The following is a 26,495-nucleotide window of genomic DNA, read 5'->3' on the forward strand; positions in this document are numbered from 1 at the left end:
GCCACGTCTGGTACAAAAGAAAGAAAAGAAACTGCCATTATGAGATACATGAATGCTTTGTTGCACTACAAAAAGGAGTAAGAGAGAAAGCCAGCCTCAGTGGCTACAGCTAAGCAATTTGGGAGTGCTGATACCAAATTGATAGCAGAGTCTGGGGGTAGCTTTTGATTAATATCCCTGCTTTTCTCTCTCTCTCTCTCTCTCTCTTAGCTCCTTTTTCCTCCCTTTCTTTCTTTTCATCCCCCACTTTTGTTGGCCTTGTGATGAGAGTCACCACATTGGCCATGACATGAGCAAATGCAACATACAGATGGGCTGCAGGTGATGTATCGATCCAAACCTGAGGACTCATCAAGCCATTTCAAGAAATTGTTCCTTATACTCAGCAGCATGGACATCACTCTGCTTCAACTCCCTCCCTCCCAACATCACACACACACACACACACACACACACACACACACACACACATAGTCTTTACTCCAGTTCCTCCAACTGATGAATATATCCCAGTTCATCATACGGAGGCCACAGAGCTAATCGAACCTTGGCCAGAGATGCCGTTACAGGTTATTTATTCGTACCAAGAATTCCGGTCATTTAGAAGAAGTTATAGATTGAGTTTACATAACTTTGCTTCAACACCATCAACCTGGACCTTTTACTTGTGATAGCTGAACTTCACAATTTCAGGGCAGAGAGAACAGAAAGGGACGTCTGATTGTATATAACGGTAGCAAGAATGAAACAATTAGCAATTGTTTTTGCTAATGAAGGAATACCGTGATGATAATCAACGACTGGATGGCGTGATGCGGCCTGACACAAAGCAAAGTTACTACTCACAGTGAAGTTGAACATTTTCCACCTACAGCAAAGTGTTTTATTCCTCTTATACATCAGCAGTTTGCCAGTGATTTGAGTTATTATTAATTAAAGAATAACACAACATACTTTTAGATACATCTGGACCCAGACCTCTACTGAGAAATCTTAGGGCAAGAGTAGCAAGACAAGTCTTCCCATGATGGTACGAGGAAGTAATCTTGAGTGCAACTAGGACTCAATTCGGGACTCCTCTGCATCGAATAGCAGAGAGTTATTGTATACCTAGCCTGCTCAGTCTACACCTGGCCTTCACTGCAGCACTGAACAAATCCAGAATGATGTTGGAAATGTGAGCGATATAATGCTATTTTGTCCTTGATTGTCTTTTACTCATTAAACCTCCAAGACGAAGAGATCTGCCCAGTACCCGACATCAGACAAATTATTGTCTCAGCTGTCAAAGCTTGCAGAATTTCGAATTTCGACAAACACGATTTCAATGAAAATGTATGTGGGATTATCTCATACAGTGTAGCAAGTAATAATCTGGAAAGACCTTTGTAATATCACAGTCTAAAACTGGATTTAAAGAGAAGCAAATTAGTAAATGAATCACATGTAAATGAATCACACGTAAATGAATCACATGAAAATGTATCACTTGAACATGAATCTCATGAATATGAATCTCATGAAAATGAATCACATGTAAATGAATCATACGTAAATGAATCACATGAAAATGTATCACTTGAATATGAATCTCATGAATATGAATCACATGTAAATGAATCCCATGTAAATGAATCACATGTAAATGAACCATATGAAAATGAATAAATAAAGACAGAAAAAAAAATAGAAAATGTATGTTTAGATGTTCGATGACAGGTTACACATCGCAACGTGTTTTATTCTTCTTATACTCTCAACGATGACCTTTTTAAATGATGTATTAAAGGTTGACGCATTGTACATTTAACCATTTATAGTTGCATGTCATGTTAGTTCTGGTATCACTTTATTTATAGCAGCCACAAACAGATTCCTCACTAGACTCTCCTTGTCTCTCGAAGTTGATGTTAATGTTTTATATGAAAACATATTAGAATAAATACATTGATAGAAACCTGTGATTTGCCTTGCAGCTGGAACTGTTGTCAGAGTCGCTGTTATAGAAAATGAATCAACACCTGCTGAGCAATCAGATTCTATAAATCAGCAGTTCTGTGGTGGAACAAGCTCCGGTGGCTGGTGGTCAGATGGTCGAATCAAAATGTCAGATTTTTTTTTTTTTTTTTTAAATCCTTTATATGTCCTAAAACTATTTATCTTTTAAAAATTACTAGACTTCACCATTCCCGACTAACACCTTGAGAAATTGACTATAAAGTGCAGCTGCATTCTAACGGCCATGTTTGTGACTTCTACCATAAATATTGACTGCTTTCATTCAGCTCATTGATCATCAAGCTTTACACAACATCAATAGTGTGTGTGTGTGTGTGTGTGTGTGTGTGTTATGAGGGTGTTCCCTACATATTGCAGAATGTCCTAGATATTGTCAAACATTAGTACTAATTCTGCTGATTTAACAGCAAATCAAGCTGTTTTCAGGTTATTAAAATATTACTCTCAAATCTAGGCACATTTAATCAAACATATACAGCCAAAGATGAAATTGATGAATGAGAAAATATGGAAATTGTGTACACTCCTTTTACGAAAAGACTCACGTAACTTTGATGGCCTGTATCTTCATGGATGGTTCAGCTTTCTTTATCCTTATGGACTTTAACTATTATATTTGACTCATGTTCCTGTATAATCCCTGCTGAGAAAAAAGAAAGAAAGCCTAATAGAATGTGTAATGGTTTTATTGGGAATTGTATTGGTTTTAATGGAAACAGTAATGTTCCCTGTGGGTCTATACGGGTAATTTGTTGCCTTCTTGTGGTGGCATGTTATGTCTAATGGATACTATTAAGAACCAATAATGGTAATGGTTTTAATGGTTAGCTGATGGTTTGTAATGGTATCTGTAATGGAAACCATTAGAATGTCTGTGATGGTTTCAATTGGGTTTTTTTTTTCAGCGTGGATGGAAGGAATAAAGCAAGGTTTCATTTATGAAGCACAAATAAACTCATTTATGCTCATAGTTTATATACGCTGCATGATGATGATGATGATGATGATGATGATGATCCATTAAGTGACATTCATGCAATTAACAAAGACCAGCATACTCACAGCTTATGAAATTTCACTACTCATATATTTATCTATTCATTGATCTGGTTACCTCTGTGAAATTACAATATATGGTATTTAAAAAAAAAAAAAAAAAAACACCTCTGCAACCACTATTGAAAATACTTTATTACTCTATTTTGCATTCATTTTTTATATAGCACAACAATTTTCATTAGAAATTATATTACCGACAACAACTTGAGTGAAAAGTATAATCTTTTAAATATTTACATGAATTTCAGAGTTTCTTAGTAGTTGGTCCATGCCTTTTTTGGCTTTACTGACAGTGTGCACTCGAGCTGGCATGGCCGCCGCACGTTTGTGCAAAACCTCACGATCCTTACGTTTTAGATCAAATCGATCAGAGTGTCATCTGAACACATGCTTTAACAGAAGCGATTAGACATGAGGAAAAATCTGATCAGTTAACGTGATCAACATAACAAAATAGGGACCTACAGTAGAAATAGTGCAGAATCTTGAATATTAAACATTTACTTTCTTTCAATTAAATATTTACAAATTCTGAAAACCTTCTATTACCTTCTCAAATGTTCAATTGTTGTCTCAGACTTTGGACCCCATTGTATATCTGAATAAAATCAAAAACAGACGTCTGAAAGGGTCGTGCTTAGTTTGCTTTTAGAAAGTTAAACAGGATGCTAAATACCTTATTGACGTCCTCAACGATCTTATTTAATCCTGCTCTTAGCACGAAAATATTTGTCATGAAGGCCCGTAAATGACTGAACTGTCGCTGCTGTAGAAGCGGGCTTTCATAGAGCTTCTGTATCACACGCTACTCCAGATAGATCTGTAATATGCGGCACACATTTGGAGGCGTTTCCCAACTAAATGAAAGCCTTCCCCTTTAACGCCTGGTTAGGAACAGAGAAAATTGGGCTGCCCTGCTTAATTAAACCTGAGATTGCTTCTCTCAAGCTCAGTCAAATCTGATTAGGATATGAGATAATGCTGTTTAGTATAAATTATACTAAAGTAATATTTTACTGAACCAGAAGATGAGATCAGATTTGGACTTCAGGTTACCTTACCTACATCCAAGTCCTTACCTACATACGGTGGACATGTGCCCAGGTGATTCTCATAGCCTATGGCTGTTATCCAGGGTTCATATACTCACATGAAGTTTGGGTAACACTTTCTATCACGTTCACAAATTTTTATAAGTGTAATATATTATAAAATCATGTGAAAAAATAAGGACATTCCATGGAAATCCGTGTCGGCTGTTTTGACATATTTGGACAAACAGTGCCTATTGATGACGTTGATTAGCATGCTCGCTTCACACCTCCAGGGTTGGGGGGTCGATTCCCACCGTGGCCCTGTGTGTGTGGAGTTTGCATGTTCTCCCCGTGCTGCGGGGGTTTCCTCCGGGTACTCCGGTTTCCTCCCCCAGTCCAAAGACATGCATGGTAGGCTGATTGGCATGTCCAAAGTGTCTGTAGTGTATGAATGAGTGTGTATGTGATTGTCCCCTGCGGTGGATTGACACCCTGTCCAGGGTGTACCCCGCCTTGTGCCCCATGCTCCCTGGGATAGGCTCCAGGTTTCCCCGTGACCCTGAAAAGGATAAAGCGGTATAGAAGATGGATGGATGGATGGACGTAAGTACACCATTGGCCTCAGAAGCTAGTATTGCTGTCTTTAGCAGAAATAACTTACATCTACAAGAAGTTTTTACTGGATTAGAAATCAAAAAGGCTTGAAATATTTCATTATATACAGTGAGGGAAAAAAGTATTTGATCCCCTGCTGATTTTGTATGTTTACCCACTGACAAAGAAATGATCAGTCTATAACTTTAATGGTAGATTTATTTGAACAGTGAGAGACAGAATAACAACAAAAAAATCCAGAAAAACGCACATCAAAAATGTTATAAATTGATTTGCATTTTAATGAGGGAAATAAGTATTTGACCCCTCTGCAAAACATGACTTAGTACTTGGTTTAAAAACCCTTGTTGGCAATCACAGAGGTCAGACGTTTCTTGTAGTTGGCCACCAGGTTTGCACACATCTCAGGAGGGATTTTGTCCCACTCCTCTTTGCAGATCTTCTCCAAATCATTAAGGTTTCGAGGCTGACGTTTGGCAACTCGAACCTTCAGCTCTCTCCACAGATTTTCTATGGGATTAAGGTCTGGAGACTGCCTAGGTCACTCCAGGACCTTAATGTGCTTCTTCTTGAGCCACTCCTTTGTTGCCTTGGCCATGTGTTTTGGGTCATTGTCATGCTGGAATATCCATCCATGACCCATTTTCAATGCCCTGTCCGAGGGAAGGAGGTTTTCACCCAAGATTTGACGGTACATGGCCACGTCCATCGTCCCTTTGATGCGGTGAAGTTGTCCTGTCCCCTTAGCAGAAAAAAACCCCCAAAGCATAATGTTTCCACCTCCATGTTTGACGGTGGGGATGGTGTTCCAGGGGTCATAGGCAGCATTCCTCCTCCTCCAAACACGGCGAGTTGAGTTGATGCCAAAGAGCTCCATTTTGGTCTCATCTGACCTCAACGCTTTCACCCAGTTGTCCTCAGAATCATTCAGATGTTCATTGGCAAACTTCAGACGGGCATGTATATGTGCTTTCTTGAGCAGCGGACCTTGCGCGCGCTGCAGGATTTCAGTCCTTCACGGCGTAGTGTGTTACCAATTGTTTTCTTGGTGACTATGGTCCCAGCTGCCTTGAGATCATTGACAAGATCCTCCCGTGTAGTTCTGGGCTGATTCCTCACTGTTCTCATGATCAATGCAACTCCACGAGGTGAGATCTTGCATGGAGCCCCAGGCCGAGGGAGATTGACAGTTCTTTTGTGCTTCTTCCATTTGCGAATAATCGCACCAACTGTTGTCCCCTTCTCACCAAGCTGCTTGGCAATGGTCTTGTAGCTCATTCCAGACTTGTGTAGGTCTACAATCTTGTCCCTGACATCCTTGGAGAGCTCTTTGGTCTTGGCCATGGTGGAGAGTTTGGAATATGACTGATTGATTGCTTCTGTGGACAGGTGTCTTTTATACAGGTAACAAACTGATATTAGGAGCACTCCCTTTAAGAGTGTGCTCCTAATCTCAGCTCGTTACCTGTATAAAAGACACCTGGGAGCCAGAAATCTTTCTGATTGAGAGGGGGTCAAATACTTTTTTCCCTCATTAAAATGCAAATTAATTTATAAAATTTTTGACATGCGTTTTTCTGGATTTTTTTGTTGTTATTCTGTCTCTCACTGTTCAAATACAACTACCATTAAAATTATAGACTGATCATTTCTTTGTCAGTGGGCAAACGTACAAAATCAGCAGGGGATCAAATACTTTTTTCCCTCACTGTATATATATATATATATATATATATATATATATATATATATATATATATATATATATATAGCATGTATGCTCTTAAATTTGACACTCAAGTATTGAATATGAATGTACTAATTCCTAAATTATAAATCTGCTATAAAAAATGTAGAGGGGCCAAATCTTGCAGTTGCAGATAATTCATAATCCATTTGAGGTCATTAGCCCAAAAAGTTTGGGAACCCCTATTATAAGTTTTTATAAGGAATTATTTGTAGCATATCATTAGAGCTTTATGAGGCATTATTAGAGTTTATAAACATGCTCACAAGGAATCATTACCAACTTACAAAGAATTATAAGCACAGTTATAATGATTCAGGAATATGGGCTTTATCAAAGGTTCTTAGTATAATTGTTAGACTTGTTTATGGAAGTGCTATAAAATGTTGAAAATCGGACTATAAAATGCAAGCAAACTATATTACATGCAGCTGTATTTTACAAACTCTTGCAGCTCTTGCCTCGGTAAAACAGAACACAGAGAGACTTGTGAGAGCTGTTGGAGATTGATTCAATTTCATTTCATTTTTATTTTTATACCAAACGCCCGAGGAGTAGAAATGTATTGTTAGAAATGAGAGAATGTTCATTAATTATCGCTTTCGCAACCCACCCACACTTTAGCTTTTACTGCTCTCAGGGGAGCTCATGTTTCTTTTGGTGGAGCTGAGCTCAATGACCTGTCGTTTCAGTCTTACGTGTTTTACAGGAATTATTACTGACCACAAAATAAATAAATAAATAAATAAATAAATAAATAAATAAATGAAAAACACATGTGTACAAAGTTTCATGCTGCTATGTTCTTTCCAATTTTGGTTGTAACTGCTCATTGTCACCAATATGGCAACTGCTTAGGGAAAATCTTTTCTTCAGTTAACCCTCTACCAATGAGAATGTAGCAGAATAGTCAAACCCTTTAAGTGTCACGATCTCCCTCTTTCAGCATTTCTTTCATATCATTTTGCTTTAAGTTCACCTCACATGCTTTAGTTTACATTGCCATGCTGTAGTCCTCTCTCCTCCCCATCCTGACATTAGCGTGTTACCTGACTGTGTTCACCTGTTCTGTGTCTCACTCTGGATTACTTTGGTCTATTTATTCCTTGCTGTTACTTTGTCTCTTTACAAAGTCTTAAAGTCTTGCATTTATTTTAAAGTGTTGTTTTTAAAGTCCAAAGTTTTGTATATCATTGTTCTTCCTGGTTTTGACCCTCACTACGTTTCTCTGTCCTTTGTTTATGGATTATCCTGGTTTACTCTTGCCTGTCAGTGTTTTGACCCGTGCAAACCTTTACACTTGTACTCAGCCTCATCGAACCGTTACTTTGTGTCATTGTGACTGGTTGAGAATGTCTTTTTGTTTTTTTTTGTTGTTTTTTTGTATTTTGCAGTGTTGTTGCTTTATACAATCCAGGCGTGAGTAGAAAGCACAAAAGCGTACAAAAGAATGTGAGCATTTCGTTCATACTGCACGGAACATTGTGAATATTCACATAACAATCTCATGCACGTGGAAAGTAAATCCATGCAGATTACAGCTGAGGAGTCTGGACAGATGTATAATTTTTATGAGAGCCAAACAAATTTGTCTGAGAGGAAAATGAATCGTTTCAGCGCAGTACAGCAGCTACAACAGCGTTCCAGGAAAAAACAAACAATCCTGAAGACGAATAATTCAGTGTCTTCCTGTGTGCTGGAATTCATTCTGTAATGTTTGGACGTCTCCGTGAACAGAAGTGAGCAGTCTGTTCTCAGATGTAATGACAACACACTTGGTGACAGGTGTAACGGCAAATTGTTGACTTCAGCACATCAGTCTACAGAGAAAATCCACCCTGAAACACAAATCAGAGAAAATCCACCCTGAAACGCATATATATATATATATATATATATATATAGTATTTTTTACATTTTTTTGTCCCAAAAGTCTCTATACACAGGGTACTACATTTACCAGCACCACGTCGGGTGTGTCTTCGTCGGTGGATGTTCATGGACGTCCACTTCACGGTATGTCCGCAACACTTCCAGTACTTTTGACTCTGTTAATAAGTTTGGCAACAGTCTTCTGTGTGTGACGTGTTTGCCATGTTTCAGGTTAAAGTTCATCGCGACCTTGAGACAACTTCCCGATCCAGCCATGAGAATGATTTCAACATGTTCTTCTTTGGTCAAAGGTATTCTAAAAGGCCCTCTGACGTCTCTCCGACGTCACATGGTTCCATTACTAGCTTTTCAACAATCTCAAACTAAAGGGATAATGGTCAGGTGTTGATCATTGGGGGTCTTTTTTGCCTCCATCATAGACATTTACACCACACGCTGCTTGCTCAAAGCTACCAGAATTGTGGATGACCCCACACACCCCTCACACAAACTCTTCACCCTCCTGCCGTCTGGAAAAAGGTAACGAAGCATTCGGAACCTCACGGCCAGACTGTGTAACCGCTTCTTCCCCCAAGCCATCAGAGACTGGACCGACACACACACACACACACTCATACTAAACTACTTCCGCAATAACCGCTTTGTCCACATATGGTATAAGCTAATCTGCTGAATACTATGTCATAGTATGTTATCTTTATATTCACAGCATTTTATTTATTTAATTATATCGTTATTGTTATATTTTTGCACAACCTGTTATATCAGACACTTACTGTGCCCATTGTCCCGTTTTAACATTCAACATCGTATTAATAAGAAATCCAACGTAGACATAATGGAGACAGCGAAGGTTCCAGGATGCAACGCAAATATGCGACGCGGTTGCACTGAGTTACAGCAGAGTCTCTGCTTGGCGAGTCAGCGAGCTACGAGATAGTATTAGCAAGAAAGCTTTGGAAGGTGAGCTCTTTGAGCAGAGCGTACAAACGAAGAGGCGAGAGTGCTGAGCAGACTAAAGCGCTGCCGCATCGATCTCTTTCCCACTGCACCACTATCCGCCGGTAGTCGAACAGCATTGTGGGTAATGTAGGAGACGGCTAACCGATGTGAAAACAGACCACCATGTTGATGAAAGGAATTTAATCATTAAAAAAAAAAAAAAAACTTTGCACAAATAAATATTGATATGCAATGAGACTAATGTATGCATTTCAATAGTGTATGCTGAGAACGTAGCCCTATCTCTGATGGCCCCAGTTACGAACTCAAGCGATGCTGAGGTTGAGGCCCTTCTCAGCTTACGCCACTTCCACTTTAGATATTCATGTGAAGGAAAGTACATATACAAATATTTGAAGCACTAAAGATTTAGATACACATGGTCCCATTGCATTGTACTCCTAGTATGCATATATATCTTTTCATGATGAGGATGTTCTCATGATGGAATGGAGATAATCCTATAGACAGTCCCATCATCACCTTATCTGTTTTGGATTCAGGGTGAAAAGACTCATCTAATATCTCACATCCGTGTCTCCTGAAAGCAGTTACTCTGAGATATTGTCACCGCATAATACATTGAAAGCAGTAGTTTATGCGAAACAATGTTTGGTTCGGGATGAATATACCACTGGGTCATTTGCCTACTCAACAAATATAAAAAAGAGTAGAAACACTGGAGGACTATAATAAATCAGTGTTATTTTTCTGCGTCTAAAAAGGGAGGAAATTTTTACGCCGGATCCACTGTGTGAGGCACAGAATGCAAAATCTGCTTCTTTTGTTAGGACGTTCTTAAAAGAAAGGTTCCTCGTGGATGTGCTACGTGTGAGCATCCTTCACGGCGTGCTTTTATGGTAAAAAAAAAAAAAAATCATTAACAGGGTGGCGTAATGCAGAGTTACTGAATTAATGTTTTTATTTATTATTATTATTATTATTATTATTATTATTATTATTGTTGTTGTTGTTGATGATGTCATCAAACTCTAAATATGTCATATGTATTGCAGTGCATCATAAACACTGCATAATATTTCTACTCAACCCCTATTATAGACTCTTGATATGAGAGAAGTCATTACTGCCTCTGAGGCTGAGCACATGAGCTGTTTTACTGCATAATTTGAACAGCGCTAATGTCTGTGTTTAATGTGTGTATTTTCCTACAGTAGACCTGACACCGTGTCATTATTTATACGGCTGCATTTAACCTTGCAAAAAAAAGATGTATTTGTGTGCATGTGCCTGCATATGTGTGTGTGTGTGTGCGTGTGTGTGTGTGTCTCCTGTATGCTTGTGTGAGTGTGTCCGTGTGTGCCAGCAGCTGCATTTACAGGCAGCTCAGCCCTTCGCTGCTCATGTGAATAAAGCTGAAGGATGTTTGCGCTGACAGGAGCTATCCAACGCCATAGAGCCGCGACGGCTTCTCACACGCCTGACCTTTAAAAACATTGGGCAAATAGAAACTCCAACTACACAGGCATCCAATATCTAGCCATCAGCTTCAGTACTACACGAGTTCACGCTTCAAAATGTTACAATGAAACTGACATCGTCTGCATAGATACAATGTAGCCGTTAAGTCGTTATCTCTCTCGATCTTCTTTACCGAGCATGCTCCTCTCGTCGTTTTTATTCGCCGTTCCTGTCCAAGTCGATATGTGATACGCAGAAAATGAGCGTATCAATAAGAGCAATGGTTTCCAACTGAACAAAGAATGAAATCATCACCGTCAGTATGTTGCGTTTTCTATTCGGCACAAGAATGCTAATAATGAATACATTATACCATGGAATAGTGCTTGTATTAAACATGATACGCGTGCACAGTATGAATAATGATTTGTTCATTCATCATCTATTTCACACCGCAGGCCAGGCAAGAAAGCCGAAGTGCAGACGAATACAGTGTTAGACGTCTTAAGACAAAGATGATTAGCGGATTAATACGACCTGGATTATCATCATCAAATAGGAACATATGCTCCTGTCCCAAATGGCTTTGTGATCCAACTTCAAGTGCGCACTTTGTCGAGGTGCAAACATATGGTGGTTTAAAAGCATACATTTTGGACAAGCTTCAAAATTTCGCCACGTTGGATGTTGCCTGTGCGGTACCTTTGGTGAAACAAATAAAGTTAACAGCCATTTTGTCCGATCCTTCATTAACATCTTATACCACATTCCTTATTCCTTCATTCCTTTTATACCAATGATTTGGCTAATTATTTATTTACTAAATAATGACAAATCATGCCTTTTTTTCATGTTGTGGAATGTCCTTAAATGAAGTTAGTTCCTGTTACCAGCTATAAACTCTATTTTCACTGCCTTTTATTGTTAATAAGACCAAATATCGCGGCTTGTCATGCTACCAAGAAACCAAAGGCCCTCAGTCCTGAAGACTTTCCTGTGGTCGAAAACTAAATGTTATAAAGTTACAAAACTCTGACACTGGAGACTCCTTCCAAAAATGATAAGTACGCATCTCCTTACAGAAAACTTCGCCATAGCAACAATAGCGAACTTTAAAAAAAAAGAATCTGTTTAAGTGGAGCGTCCGTCAGACGAGTCCCTGTAATTTGTTATTGTAGAAACGATAAGATATCGGCTTGCAGTCAAAACAGTTGTGAAAACTAATGCTGTAGAAATCCATCCATCCATGCATTTTCCATACCGCTTATCCTACACTGGATCGCGGAGAGCCCGGAGCCTATCCCAGGGATCTCAGGGCATCGCAGGGCTGATAATACTGATAACACTGATATATATCATTGGGTACTTTTACACAGTAGCGCAGTATCAAATGAGGCTTATATAGCTCTAGAGGAAATTAAGTTGCTTTCCATTAACATAAGTTGATGATCAGTGACACGACAATATAAAACTTTGGCTTTGACGTCAACGTCTTGTTGTTCCTGGTCTCAACATACCGCCAGTGATTGGGACAGGCCGTAACTTTCCTTGACCCTTCTTAGCTCATCTCCATCCTCCGGCCTGGATCAGCCACTTTAGCCTTAGCTGCACTGAAAACACAGTGAGACGGCTCCTGAGTGGCAAGTGTCACAAATGATTTAGATCTAAACCAAGTACCTCTTCAACAAGCTGAACCCAGGAACCAACATACGTCACATGGACTGGAGTGTGTGACATGGGGTGACTTTTAGGTGATGAGGTTTGGTGAATGCTCTGATGGTCCAAAATAAAACCAAGAAAGGCACACACTCTGGGGTGTGATCTATAGATGGTTTCACTCACAGCTGCTGCAGTTCAATTCTTTACTCTCATACATTACCAGCAATGTAACCTTGGAATACAATCGATGATGGGAGATTTCTTGTGCAGAGACTTAAATCATAAGCTACTCGAGCTATTGAGAACCTTGTCAGTCTCAACATTAATCTCATGACTTATTAATATTTAATTGTGTCTTGTCTTGCCACTGTACTCTGTCTTACTGCCTCACCCAGGAAGGAGTCATAATTCTTCTTTGACTATTAAAAAACGAAACGCTACTGAGAACTTAAAGGAGATCAGCTGAGTGGGTATAATGCAGAGGTCCTACTTAGCAAAAATATGTCAGTGGACCGAACCTAGTACTTACTGTAGCAGAGCCATTAAACAACTCAAGTTCAGCAACTCAAGTTTTCTAAACATGAACCATCATGGCTTCTGCAGCAGATCCTCTGTTGTGTTTTATCCAATCACATGCATTTTTGTAAATGATTTAGCTGAAGGCAGCTCATCAGACCACCGACGACTGTAGCTACAGGGCTAGAGACATTAGCTCATCAAGGGAAGCATTTTCACAGACTTTCATGTATTTTTTATTTTATTTGCTTTCTCTCTCTCACTCTCTCTCTCTCTCTCTCTCTCTCTCTCTCTCTATCTGATGAGTGACTTGTTTAAAATAAAAGTCAACAATGAAAACAAAATGTTTAAAGATGATTGGATAGAGAAGGATGCAGATGTGTCACGTTTTGAACTAATTCAAATTGGTCTTCAAATCCCAAACAGGATTGGTCTAAACCTGCTGGATTCTTCAATCCATCCATCCATTTTCTATACCGCTTTATCCTTTTCAGGGTCACGGGGAAACCTGGAGCCTATCCCAGGGAGCATCGGGCACAAGGCGGGGTACACCCTGGACAGGGTGCCAATCCATCACAGGGCACAATCGCATACACACTCACACACCCATTCATACACTATGGACACTTTTGGACATGCCAATCAGCCTACCATTCATGTCTTTGGACTGGGGGAGGAAACCGGAGTACCCGGAGGAAACCGCAGCACGGGGAGAACATGCAAACTCCGCACACACAGGGCCACGGTGGGAATCGAACCCCCGACCCTGGAGGTCTGAAGCGAATGTGCTAATCACTAAGCCACCATGCGCCCTGGATTCTTCAAATTGACCTTTAATTGGATGGGGGTTTTTTTTGGTCATTTTTGTCTTGAATGACAGTCCTGAGAATCTACACTTACCAAATGATAGTCGACTAATCATGAGGTGTAGGGATGTACCTGATTCATATGTATTATAAATGAACTATGCTCCCTCATTCATCCTTAGTAACTGCCTGGTCGGGGTTGCAGTGGTTTAAAATAGGTGGCTAGTTTGTTTACATTTTGGAAAATAGCACCAATTTAATTCGTTAGAAAACGTCACAGGCAGGGATAAATAAAAATAACAACCGCTCAAGCTGCACACTGTACACATATACACATCCCTAGATGAGATCAGTGATGAACTTGAGTCATGTAGCTGAGGCTGAGGAATTGTCAGAGCCAGATTTCACAGACTGTGCTGACACTGCTGGTATTTCTACCTTTGGGGTTTTTCTTTATTTTATTTTTAAAATATATTTTCAGTGTTTCCAGGAACATATTAGTAGGACTAACAGATATATTTATATATAGAAAAACCCTCCTGGTTGAAGATTTGTTTAAGGATCGAACAGATGCTCTCCAGCCAACTTTTCTTTACCACCTTCACTCTCACCATCTAAAAATAGGAGTGCTTACATCATAGATGAGATTAGCATAAGGAAATTTATGTTACAGGAGATAGTACTCATATTAGGCTGTAAGGTTTAGATATTTGAGGTTCCATGTAAAGGCTATATTCGTCCATTATTCAGAAACATTATTTTCCATTCCATAGTCTTTAAGTTGTGCTCATATTTTGTGCCATTGTCTCTTACATAGAAATGAAACATTAATTTTAAGCGGAGAAGTCAGTCGTTGAATTGGAAAGGACATTTATGCATGACTTTGACATTCATCCAATATAGATTCTGTTCCCCCTCTTATTGGATTTGAAAACGAGATTTACAAGGCACAGAGGATCATTAGAAGACTTGGGGGGGGCATTTTTCTACCAATAGCATGTAATTAAAACCATAAAGTTATGTTTGGCAGGATTAATATTCTGAAAAATTCTGTCGTAATTTATTAGAGCGCTGGAAAAGTTAATAAGAGATTATTTATTCATGCTCATATAAATATTTAACTTATGTATTAATATTCATTGGCACCAAGCTTCCATATTTATCATGAAAAGTAGATTTATTGTGAGGTCGGGGGTAATTTTGGTAATTTCAGCATTCCCTCACACTGAGAGTCCAACACAAAGCTGAATACAATTTCCATATAGCATAAAAATGTTGCTTTCTGGAGTCCTCATGTTGGCAAGAGAAAATGATTTCCCATAATCCCTTTATTAATGAAGAAAGGTTACAAAACCTAGGTGTTTTTCTTTGAGACACATTCATGAAAGAATGCTTAAAGTGAACAGAATCACAAGCATGAAGGAATTGCAAGGGTTTCAAACACTCTGTTGTCGGGTCTAGCATGAAATTTTCAAGGGCTTCCTCAGTGGGACAAGATGAAAAATTCTTAGGGGGTTCTAGACAGAGGTGGGTAGCAACATGCTACATTTACTTCAGTAGAGTTTTGAAAAAAAAAAAAAGTACTTTTAAGAATAGGTTTAACTGGCCATACTTATACCATTACTCAAATCCATTTTTAATCACAGAAATATACTTTTACTACGCTACATTCGGTGGCGTTCCTCCGTTACTGTTAAATGCTAATGTATGTATCAGTACGTTTACATGGACAACAAATAATCCGATATTAACCCGATTAAGACGATACTCTGATTAAGAAACTAGCATGTAAACAGCGATTTTTTATTACCTTAATCCGATTAAATTCATACTCGAAGTAAACACAAATGGAATTAAGACGTGTGGAGTATTCCTGTTTTAGTCGCATTATCGACGTGTATTACAGACATGTACACACCTTAATCACACTATTAACATCGTGTATGAGTTTTCACCGCATTTTGTGACAGGACACGTACACACACGGCAGTGCTCAACCGTTTTACGGCAAATAAGAGAGCAAGGCTGCATCCGAAACCACGTACTTACATACTGTAGGCCTGTAGTAGGAGAAATACATGTATCTCGGCTACTATATAGACGGTAAGTACACGGTTTGGGACGCAGCCCACGGCTTCAAGCAGTCGTCTATTTGCACGTACAGCATGACAAATAATTAACCGCACTTGAAGCTTTCGTAAAATAAAAAATAAAAACACCCAAAACCATATACGGTACCATAACGAAGACGAACTGTACGTCGATACGTGAAATTCTGGAGGGACGTCGGACGGCGTGGCGCGGTGACGTAATGACGCGTGCTGTTAATCGATCTATGTTCTATAACATGTAAAACAGGAACATGAAAGGAGTATTCTAAAAGTGATTCATGTAAACACCTTAATCACAATATTGTCTTATTCAGAATAAGTTCAGTAATTAGATTATTACATGTAAACGTAGTCAGTGTAGTTTTAATAATTAGTTTATATCACGTATAATGAAGTCGCGAGTCTCACAATATGCTGAAGTGGTCTGAATGTGAACGCATCAACCGCTCACTTTTTCAGCGTACACATACATGCTAACACAAGCATACTAACCCACCCCACACACACACACACACACACACACACACACACCACACACACTCGCTCTCTCTCCACACACACATTCTCTTCTGTTCTGCTCCATAGTCTGTTCTTTTGTTCTCCGTTGTCTTGTTTAAATGCAGATGCTGACAAGTTTGTGTTGTTAACATGTTGTGAAAATAAAGACAGTCAGCTGTTGGGAAAATGTTTTTGGGAAGTGTATGTGTGAGATTTTGTGTTGGAAATGACAGGTTGTGTGTTATTGTATTGGACTGGGATATGCTGCTTCATCTTGAACCCAGGTTTTCTATTATATAAACAGAACAGACTTTCAAGGCGAGGTGAGACTTACAGTTTCTCCATGTAGTCTGAGACTCAGGATTTTCCCTTCATTTTAATCCGATTCGTAGTAGCTAGTAACTTGCTACTCTAGTCGTCTTCTCATTGGATACTTTATTACTCAAGTCATTATTAACATTATTACTTTTACTGTTACTTGAGTAATTATATTTATAAGTAGTTTTAGAAAATTTTAGTACATGTTTTGTCTACACTACCCACCTCTGGTTCTAGTTCTGGCTCCTAACAAATCTAAATGGGTTAACGGAATGAATTGGTAATAAAAACGTTTGAAACGTTTGCTGTAGGTTTCACCATAGTGGGTGCACGGTGGCTTAGTGGTTAGCACGTTCGCCTCACACCTCCAGGGTCGGGGATTCGATTCCCGCCGGGGTCCTGTGTGTGTGGAGTTTGCATGTTCTCCCCGTGCTGCGGGGGTTTCCTCCGGGTACTCCGGTTTCCTCCCCCAGTCCAAAGACATGCATGGTAGGCTGATTGGCGTGTCTAAAGTGTCCGTAGTGTATGAACGGGTGTGTGAGTGTGTATGTGATTGTGCATGGATGGATTGGCACCCTATCCAGAGTGTACCCCGCCTTGTGCCTGATGCTCCCTGGGATAGGCTCCAGGTTCCCCGTGACCCTGAAAAGGAAAAGCAGTATAGAAGATGGATGGATGGATGGATGGTTTCACCATAGTATCATTAAGAGCTTTACAGTGCATGTGTTTTAAACTTTTGTATCCTAAAACTTATATTAGGCCAAATGTGGGCCAAATGTTTACATACAAATACACTCATTAAAATGATCTACAACCGCTACTCATTCTTTGACCTGTCTCTCTAGTGGAACCTTTAAATAGCTCATGTCTAACCCAAGAAGAGTGTTTTAAACCTTTGCTAATGTTTATACATGTATGCCATTTTAAAAACCTTAAATATGTAAGTTTCTTGGATGATAAACATGAATAAATTGCAAAGGTTTAAAGCACTGTTTAAGGGTCTGACATGGAATCCTTGAGACTGAGATTCCCCTAATGTGGTTTGTAGACAATTACATTTATGGTATTTGGCAGGCATTCTTATCAAGATCAACAGATATCTCATTTATACAGCTGAGTGTTAAGAACCTTGCTCAAGGGCCCAACCGTGGCAGCTTGGCATTGCTGGGGTTTGAGCTCATGACCTTCCGATTAGTAATCCCACCTCTTAACCTCTAATCTACCACTACCAGACCTTAAGGGGTTAGGCTCCTGAGTGGTGCAACAGAAAAAAAGTTCACCCTATGGCTCTGGCATCATCAGGTTTGTAACTCGTTACGTCTTGACGATTCCACAGCAATTCGTAGCTGGAAGCCAAGGGAGGAAATTTGTTCGTGGTCTCAGGATGGAAGGAATGACACCTACTCTGTACACTACACTACACGTGTTTGCCTCACCCTCCCTACTCGGTAGCTGTTGTATGACAGAGGACAGCTGGCTGTAAATGACCAAAACATGACGATAAACATGTAATTCCCTACAAACTTTGAAAAGTGTATTATAACTGAATTCGCTTCGATTCGTTTTTAATTGTTTAGCGTTCTTAACAACAGACAACGTTATCAGCAACAACAATTGTAACAGCTTTTCAGATGTAAATTTACATATCTTATGAGCAAGTCGGAGCAACAGTGCCAAGGAAAGAAACTCAGTGAGACGACATGAGGAAGAAACTGTCAGAGTAACCAGACTCAAACAGAAACCCATCCTTTTCTAAGTCAAACCTTTTAACTTTAGCAGTCTTCATTCACCCATTCACACACACCAGCATGCCATTGGGAGCAACTCGGGGTTCAGTGTCTTGACCATGGACCCTTCATCATGTTGAGGCACGTGGGCCGGGGATTGCAATTGGTGGTCAACCTGCTCTACCATCTGAGCCACAGCTGCACCCAATTGTGGGATTATACATCATTACACGTTTACAACCATATACTATAAAGGCAAACAGTACTAAATGTTTTAAATGGATGTTCAGTATGATTGTATTGTGAATAAGAAATCTTGGACAGTGTTTATGATTACAGCAGCAGTTCCTGGGTCTACAGTATGCAGGTGAGATTATCCACTGAAACAAAGGCACAAGTTGTTTTGGGGAAGTGCAAATCTTTAGGGTACCCATATGCAACCATTTTCAGCAGCAAAAAGTGAATTCTTTTCTTCTATTGTAGGGTTCAACATATAACCTTTAACAGTTCCTAGAGGAACAAATTGGGGGGGGGGTCAAGTTTATGTACCTGTAGCTTGATATGTCCATCTGAGTAGTAAATCCGATGACTCGAAACTCAGATAGTCCAATTTACTTCAACACGCGGTTTGAACTTTTGCTGCCCTTTAATGGAACGGTCCTATTCGTTCACCGCAATTCCAAAAGGTCCAGAAGATAAAAAATAGATTGAAGTAGGTTCCTTTGTTTAGTGTTAAAGACTTTTTTGCTTGTGATCAACTTTCTCTGTCACTGCTGCCATCAGAAACCAGTCACTTTACCTGCCAAGCTTCATTGCCCCACCAGGGCCTTTTGAGAATCTGTTCAGTATCTCAAATTACTCTAGTAATGCGTTTTATTTCACATCTAACAGAAAGAATTGGTGAAAACATTAGAAGCTCTTGGGGGAAATTGTGTCGTCCTTGATTTGTTTGTTGTGAATAGATTTCCGAAGAGTCATTATTTATCCATGAGTTGATTTTATCCGGAGAGTTAGTTGTACTCGGTAGATTGGGAAGCTGATATTTCTCAGGTTATACAGTATGTACTGGAAATCAACAGAGAAATCAAACCGCAGTACGGATATGCAGCAATGACATGAAGGCTTTGCGTCATGAAAAGTCTTTTGGTCTTATAAAACCTCACTATGCTGTATACTCATGTGTGGCTGCATGAAAAATGTTCAACGTTACAATTCATTTTGCCAACAGTCACGACCGAGCAAGTTTCTCCGAGGCCGCTAGATAGTAATGCCGAAATCACGGCTGTGTCACTTGTACATAGAAATCGAATCCCTTTGTCTCTTGCTAGCGTGAACCCAGGGCTGTGAGCGATGTGTGTTTCGCGAACTATTCGGAAAATGTGAATCATTTCGTGCATCCATCGACTGACAATCCAGCATGTACAGTGACAGATATACTGGTTCACACAATCCTCACAAATTTCACAAAATGTTTCATACACTATATGAGCAAAAGTATATGGACACCTGAGCATGACACCAATACGTGGTTCTTCCCCAAACTGTTGCCACAAAAGTAGGAAGCACACAATTTTATAGGATGTCTTTATATGCTGTAGCATTACAATTTCCCTTCACTGGAACTAAAAGGCATAAACCTGTTACAGCATGACGACGCCCCTGTGTAGAAAGTGAGCTCCATGAAGACATGGTTCGAGTGAAGAACTCGAGTGCCCTGCACTGACCACCTTCGGGATCAACTGGAACTCCGACTTCACTCCAGGCCTTCTCAACCAGCATCAATACCTGACCTCGCTAACAGTCTTGAGAAAATCCTCATAGCGATGCTCCAAAATCTAGTAGAAAGCCTTCCCAGAAGAGTGGAGGTTATTATAACAGCAAAGGGGGAATGGGATAAATCTGGTATGGGATGTTCGACAAGCACATGTGGGTGTGGTGGTTAGGTTTCCTCAAACTTTTTGCCCACATAGTGCATTTTTCAATCTGAGAGAAGTGTGAAAACAAAGAAGCAATCCAATACACCACTGTGCTCCAGGCGAGGCGATGTGAGAGGCCAGGAACTGCAGGAGAAATTGAGATGGGAAGGAGAGAAAGCGAAAATCCAGGATCTTTGACTTGCTGCAGTGGTCGAGGTGAGGGAACATGATGATGTGGGTCTGCTGTAAGCAATACTTCAGCTCGGTTCCCTTCAAAAGGTGAACAGGGTATTAGAGACTGCAATAAGGAAAATGCTGCGCATTAGCTTACCTGACTACTGTAATCTATCACCATTTCATCCTTTATAAATGTTAAATCTAGAAACAATCATCTTTGTTGGTTTGACCTGCTGGGAGAAGCCTTGATTTTCCAACGAATCCTTGAAAAACATTTGTGTTCTTCCAAGAGTGAAGTGTTCCTTGGTTTGAGTTTTAGGGGACATCTTAAAGGTTCTAGGTGGAACCAAACATCAGAGTGTTTTCCAATCGGGATACTTCCAGTTTCTTAAATTTCTATTGTTCAGTGCTGATAAATGAATACTGTAAATTTACTACTACTAATAAAATACTGTAAATTATATTCAAACTGCTAATCATTTACAGTTATAATTAATCAGTATTTAACATTATATATATATATATATATATATATATATATATATATATATATATATATATATATATATATATATATATATATATATATGCTGAACTGATGCAAACCTCCGGGGGTCATAGAAAATACACCCCACTAGAAACACGCTCCTCCTGTGGTCATTTTTATTGCTGTCAAGAGTTTTAACTCAGAGGAGATGTGTTTAAAAAAATCATCACCGATGCCCTCTTTATAAACTAATCCAATCTGAATAAGGGCTTTTGTTTCATGTAAAGTGTTATCATGCTTTAGGACATTAAGACTGAGCCTTAGCTTTCTTGTCCCGTTTGTACAAAGCAGGTAGGACTTAGAAATAGTGCATAATCCATGCATTTTACATACCACTTATACTACACATGGTCGCAGGGAGCCTGGAGCTTATCCCACGGGGCTCAGGGCACAGGACGGGGGACACCCTCATCGCAGGGGACACTCACACACACTACGGACAATTTAGAGATTCTAATTGGCCTACAATGCATGTCTTTGCGCTGGGGCACAAAGCACAGGGAGAACATGCAAGCTCTGTGCACACAGGGCGGAGGCAAGATTCGAACCCCCAACCCTAGAGATGCAAGGCAAACGGGTTAAGCACTCAGCCATCGTGCCTCTCAAATTATAAAACCTTCTACTTATTTCCAATTTTAAATGGAACCCCCCCCCCCCCCCCCCAGATTTTCAATGTGGTCTCAGACTTCGCATGTAAGACGTCCACTACATGTGAAAAATGTGTGAAGTTCATGTGACTTTTCCTTTATATCTTATTTTGCTTTATTCCATCTAAAGTGCCACTCTTCTTCCATAACTGTACTTTTGCACGTGACTGTTCTCAAGATACAGGCCACGTTAAAAAACAAAAAAACAAAAAAACAAAGTCAGATCAGAACAGTAATTCAGACTCGATCAAGTATGTCTAGCAGTCTGAAGTGCAGAGTCTGTAACACACTACAGCACGTTTCAGTGTCTAATAATGACTGATGACATCCAGTGCACTTCATGATAGTCTTTTTTTTTTTCTTTCTCGAAGCAGTGGAACGCACGAGCAGGGAATGATGGATACACATATAAATGATGGATACATTTTCTTTCTCCCTTACTCCCTCATACACACACCTCATCTCACACAGGTCACCCTTGGCCACTGCTGTATCCTGAATCCATTTCCAAGGCCCTGAGGGTTTAGTGCGCGCGCCTCGGTGCGTGCTTTTTGATCTCTCTCTCTCTCTCTCTCTCTCTCTCTCTCTCTCTCTTTTCCCGCGCTCTCCGACGTCACAGCAACACGTTAAACGTCTTCGTCAGCATCGACCCAAACTTTCGCGTTCCACGTTAATAAAGTGCGCGCCGCGCGCCAATGTTATCCCACTCTCTTGATCATTAAAATAACTTCCGGAAATCAGCAGTGCTCTGATCAGAGACGTGATGCATGTAATGGGAGAGTCAAAGAATGACAAGAACAAATGCATGACCCTTCACCACGACTCATGCATATACATCAGGACTGTGAAAGGAAAAAAAAAAAAAAAAAACAACAACAACAAAAAAAACACATTGGCACGCGCAACATGAACATTTCAGTGCAATCGGAGTCGCGCGCTCTGGGTGAAGTTTAAAAGGATTTCGCAGCTGGTTAACGGTGATGGAGTGAATGCGGCAATCTATTGGCTGTGGGCTTTGTAAATTTCACTCGGCGCAGTCCAATGGCAACTGAGAGAGCGAGAGAGTGAGAGAGAGAGTGTGAGAGAGAGTGTGAGAGAGAGAGAGTGAGAGAGAGAGAGAGGTCCAGCTTTGGTGTCTCTCCCTTTAATCTCTCCGTCTTTCTCTGTAGAGGCAACCTGAATCTCTGCATTTTAACGCTCGAGCGCATTGCATTAATCCATCTGGATCAACCACAGTGTCGCTTATTTTCTTCTTTTCATCGCACTGTTTGGATTGGATGATTTTTCTTTTTTTTTTTTTGTAACCAGGGACCGAAGGATTTTTTTGGGGGGGACTTTGCTTTCTGTTCTCGCGCTCTCGTTTGTTGCATGTTCATGTTTGGTCATATCCCATGAAGTCAGTGCGCAGCTTGGGGAGAGTCCTATGATGCAGATATTGCACAGGTAAGAGACACCACAGTGACTGTGTGTGTGTGTGTGTGTGTGTGTGTGTGTATTTTTGCTCTATACTGTTTTGTTTTGTGCTCGTGCAGATTCGCGTTCTGCCTTTAATATGCACATTGAAAGGAGCTGCGCGCGGACATTTTTGTTTGTTTGTTGTTTTTTTTTTTTTTTGCGGTGAACATTTGCATACCTGTTTTGTAAAGATTGAGGACTGTGACAGCCGTGCATGCTGTAATGACACTCTGTGATGCGGATTTGACTTTTAAATCTATTTCGCAGTCCTATAAGACGAGTTCGTGTGTACTGGAAGTATTTAACCCGCGCCCGCGCGCGCGCGACTGATAATGTGATGCACGGGTTTTGGTTTCATCCAAACTGCATTTTATTCTCTCCAGCAAAAAAAAAAAAGTGCTATATAAATATCTATAAAAGCCACAGGTTTAATTTACCAGCATGACTTACCTGTGGCACTTTTTATTTATTTTTATTTTGTAGTGTGACGTTATAATGTTGTGATATAGCTCAATAGGTTATTGCATGGGGTTACAGGCAGTGGGGTAAACTGAAGATCAGGATGGGGTAATAAAGCCATGAAGCAATGGCATCTTTAATTAAAACTCAATGGAAAACTCCATGCACCGTCTTGCTTATTTGAAAAAACGCAGAAACACGCACGCTTCCGGTTCGAGACAGGAGTGTCTCGAGCGCAACAAAACACAGGTCGCCTCTCTTCTTTAGATGCAGTGTGTCCGGTCGGGTCTGGTCTAACCCTCACCACTTTCTCCACACATACACACACACACACACACACACACACACACACATATTCCCGCACTGAGCCGCAAGGTGGTACTGTGGACATCTGCATAAGCAGCAAGGTGCGAATAGGGCACCCGTCTAGAACCGCGCATGCGCGTTAACCTTGTACGCCTTCCAGCGCTTCTTCCATGTCGTCTGACTCATGATTATGCATAAAGCGTCATTTAAATGACATTCCTCGAAATCTAGGCTAGTGATGTTGCTATGCCATATCACTGAATGGGTGAAACTTAATGACATGACCTCCGACCTCCGACATTTTAGTAATGTGTTATTCTGGTGTGTTGATTAGATTCCATGAGTGACTCCCTGGCTTGTCATTTTGCCCCTAGATAAAGTCTTATCTGCACATAGATGAGAGTCCTTTCTCTCTCTCTCTCTCTCTCTCTCTCTCTCTCTCTCTCTCTCACACACACACACACACACACACACACACACACACACACACATATATATATATATATATATATATATATATATATATGGATCCTAAAAACGGCTCATGCCTGAAGAAATCTATCTTTACAAGCAGGCGATTGAGACCTATTGATTTCCAATCAGATTGGACTACAGCTGTGCAATTTCTTTAAACAACCACACAGGGACCTGTCTCCTAGTGTGTGACTCTTAAATGTAAAGGCAGCCGATCCGATTCTTTCTCACCGCAGCCTTCTGTCTATAAGGGTGGGTTGTTATTTATTTCTGATCCATATCTCAGCAGTTGAAACGTGCTAGTGCGCCATCTCTCTCTCTTTCTCTCTCTCTCTCTCATTCTCTCGGTCTGGATCGCCCTCAACACCACACAACACAACACAGCCGTCACCTTTGAATAAGTCCTCCTCTCTATTCACTTGCATCTCTCTGGGGTCCTTGTCCTCATTCTCTCAGCCGCTAGAAAGATGTGGCTGGAGCTCTGCTCAGGAAGAAAAATATCGAGCTGGCCATGTTGAATAGGTGATAGCGGGTTCGTTTAGAGCAGTGGAACTGTCACTTCTCTTCTTGAAAGTTCACCCAAAGGTCAACGGCAGATTTTTTTACCCTGCTTTGTTTCCTTCTTTCTTCTTCTTCTGGTCCAGCTGGAAAATAGCTTCACCCCTAGCATCTGGTTGTCTCACTTGACACTTGATCGGATCCCTGGCCCTCAGCCTTCTACCAGATCCTTTAGAATAATTAAAATGCAAATGAAAAGCCCAATACCTTCATTGAAATTCGTATGAGTTATCACACACACACACACACACACACAGTGAATTGTACCTTCTAGCTATTCTCACTTAGGCCTTTGGATGTGAGGTTTAAATGAGCGTAAAAGGGTGTCACATCTGAGGCTTCTCTCATATCACAGGCTCGTTTCATTTGAGGATAAATGAGGCACTGAAGCAGGCCTTCAAGGCTGCCAGTGACACTGTCCAGATATCCAGAACCCAGAACGCACACATACACTCATAGCTTTTAGTAGATATCTACAACCCCAATTCCGAAAAAGTCGGGACAGTATGGAAAATGCTAATAAAAACAAAGAGTGAATTGTAAATGTACTTTGACTTGTGTTTAAACAAGAAACGTATAAAGCTGAGGTATTTGATGTTTTATCTAATCAGCTGCATAGATTTTTGAAGATAAATGTTTATTTTGAAATTGATGCATGCAACACGTTCCAAAAAAGTTGGGACAGGAGCAATTTAGGACTAATAGTGATGTGATCAGTTGAAATAAGAAGGTGATGTGAAACAGGTGAGGCAATCATAGTATACAAGGAGTCTCCAAAAAGGCCTAGTCCTTCAAGTGTCGAGGCTCGACAATCTGCCAACAGATGCATCAGCGAATAATAAACGCTTTGAGAACAACATTCCCCAAAGAGAAAGCAGTAGGATTCTGGGCATTTCACCTTCTACAGTGCACAATATAATTAAAAAATTCAAGGAATCTGGTGAAATCTTGATGTGTAAAGGTCGAGGCCGAAAACCACGTCTGAATGCGTGTGATCTCCGATCCCTCAGACGTCACTGTCTTAAAAACCGTCATGAGTCTGTAATGGATATCCCGACATGGGCTCGGGAATACTTTGGTAAACCTTTGGACAAAACATGCACTGCCATCCAGAGCAGGACAACGCCAAACCACATTCTGTCTGGATTACAAGTGTACGGTTGCGTAAGCAGAGAGTGCGGGTGCTAGCATGGCCTGTCTGCAGTCCTGACCTGTCTCCGATTGAGAATATGTGGCGCATTATGAAGCGCAAAATAAGGCAACAAAGTCCCTGTACAGTTGCGCAGCTGAAGAAATGGATAACGGATGAATGGGGGAAAATTCCGCTTGCTAAACTTAACCAACTGGTGTCTTCACTCAGCGTTCAAAAGGTGATGTTCCACAGTGATAAACAGTCGACTGTCCCAACTTTGTTTCGAGTGTGTCAACAATGTGTTTTGAATATAGTACAGGGTAAATTAAATTTGCAAATGACTCTCTTTGGTTGTTTTTTTTGTTTGTTTGTTTTTTTGCGCATTTTCCATACTGTCC

General features: G+C 40.3%; 1 protein-coding gene across 2 annotated transcripts in view; it reads left to right on the forward strand.

Annotated features, from left to right (window-relative positions):
- Positions 1–22,571: 22,571 nt before the first annotated feature.
- The window catches only part of nlgn4xa (neuroligin 4 X-linked a), a 92,652-nt gene continuing 88,728 nt past the window's right edge, over positions 22,572–26,495 (forward strand). For both annotated transcript variants that reach the window (XM_053615218.1, XM_053615217.1), the window contains exon 1: positions 22,572–23,156. The gene's annotated coding sequence lies outside the window, so the exon portion shown is untranslated. The remainder of the gene's footprint in view (positions 23,157–26,495) is intronic.

Source organism: Ictalurus furcatus, chromosome 26 (genome assembly GCF_023375685.1).
Source record: "Ictalurus furcatus strain D&B chromosome 26, Billie_1.0, whole genome shotgun sequence".
Lineage (NCBI taxonomy): Eukaryota > Metazoa > Chordata > Actinopteri > Siluriformes > Ictaluridae > Ictalurus > Ictalurus furcatus.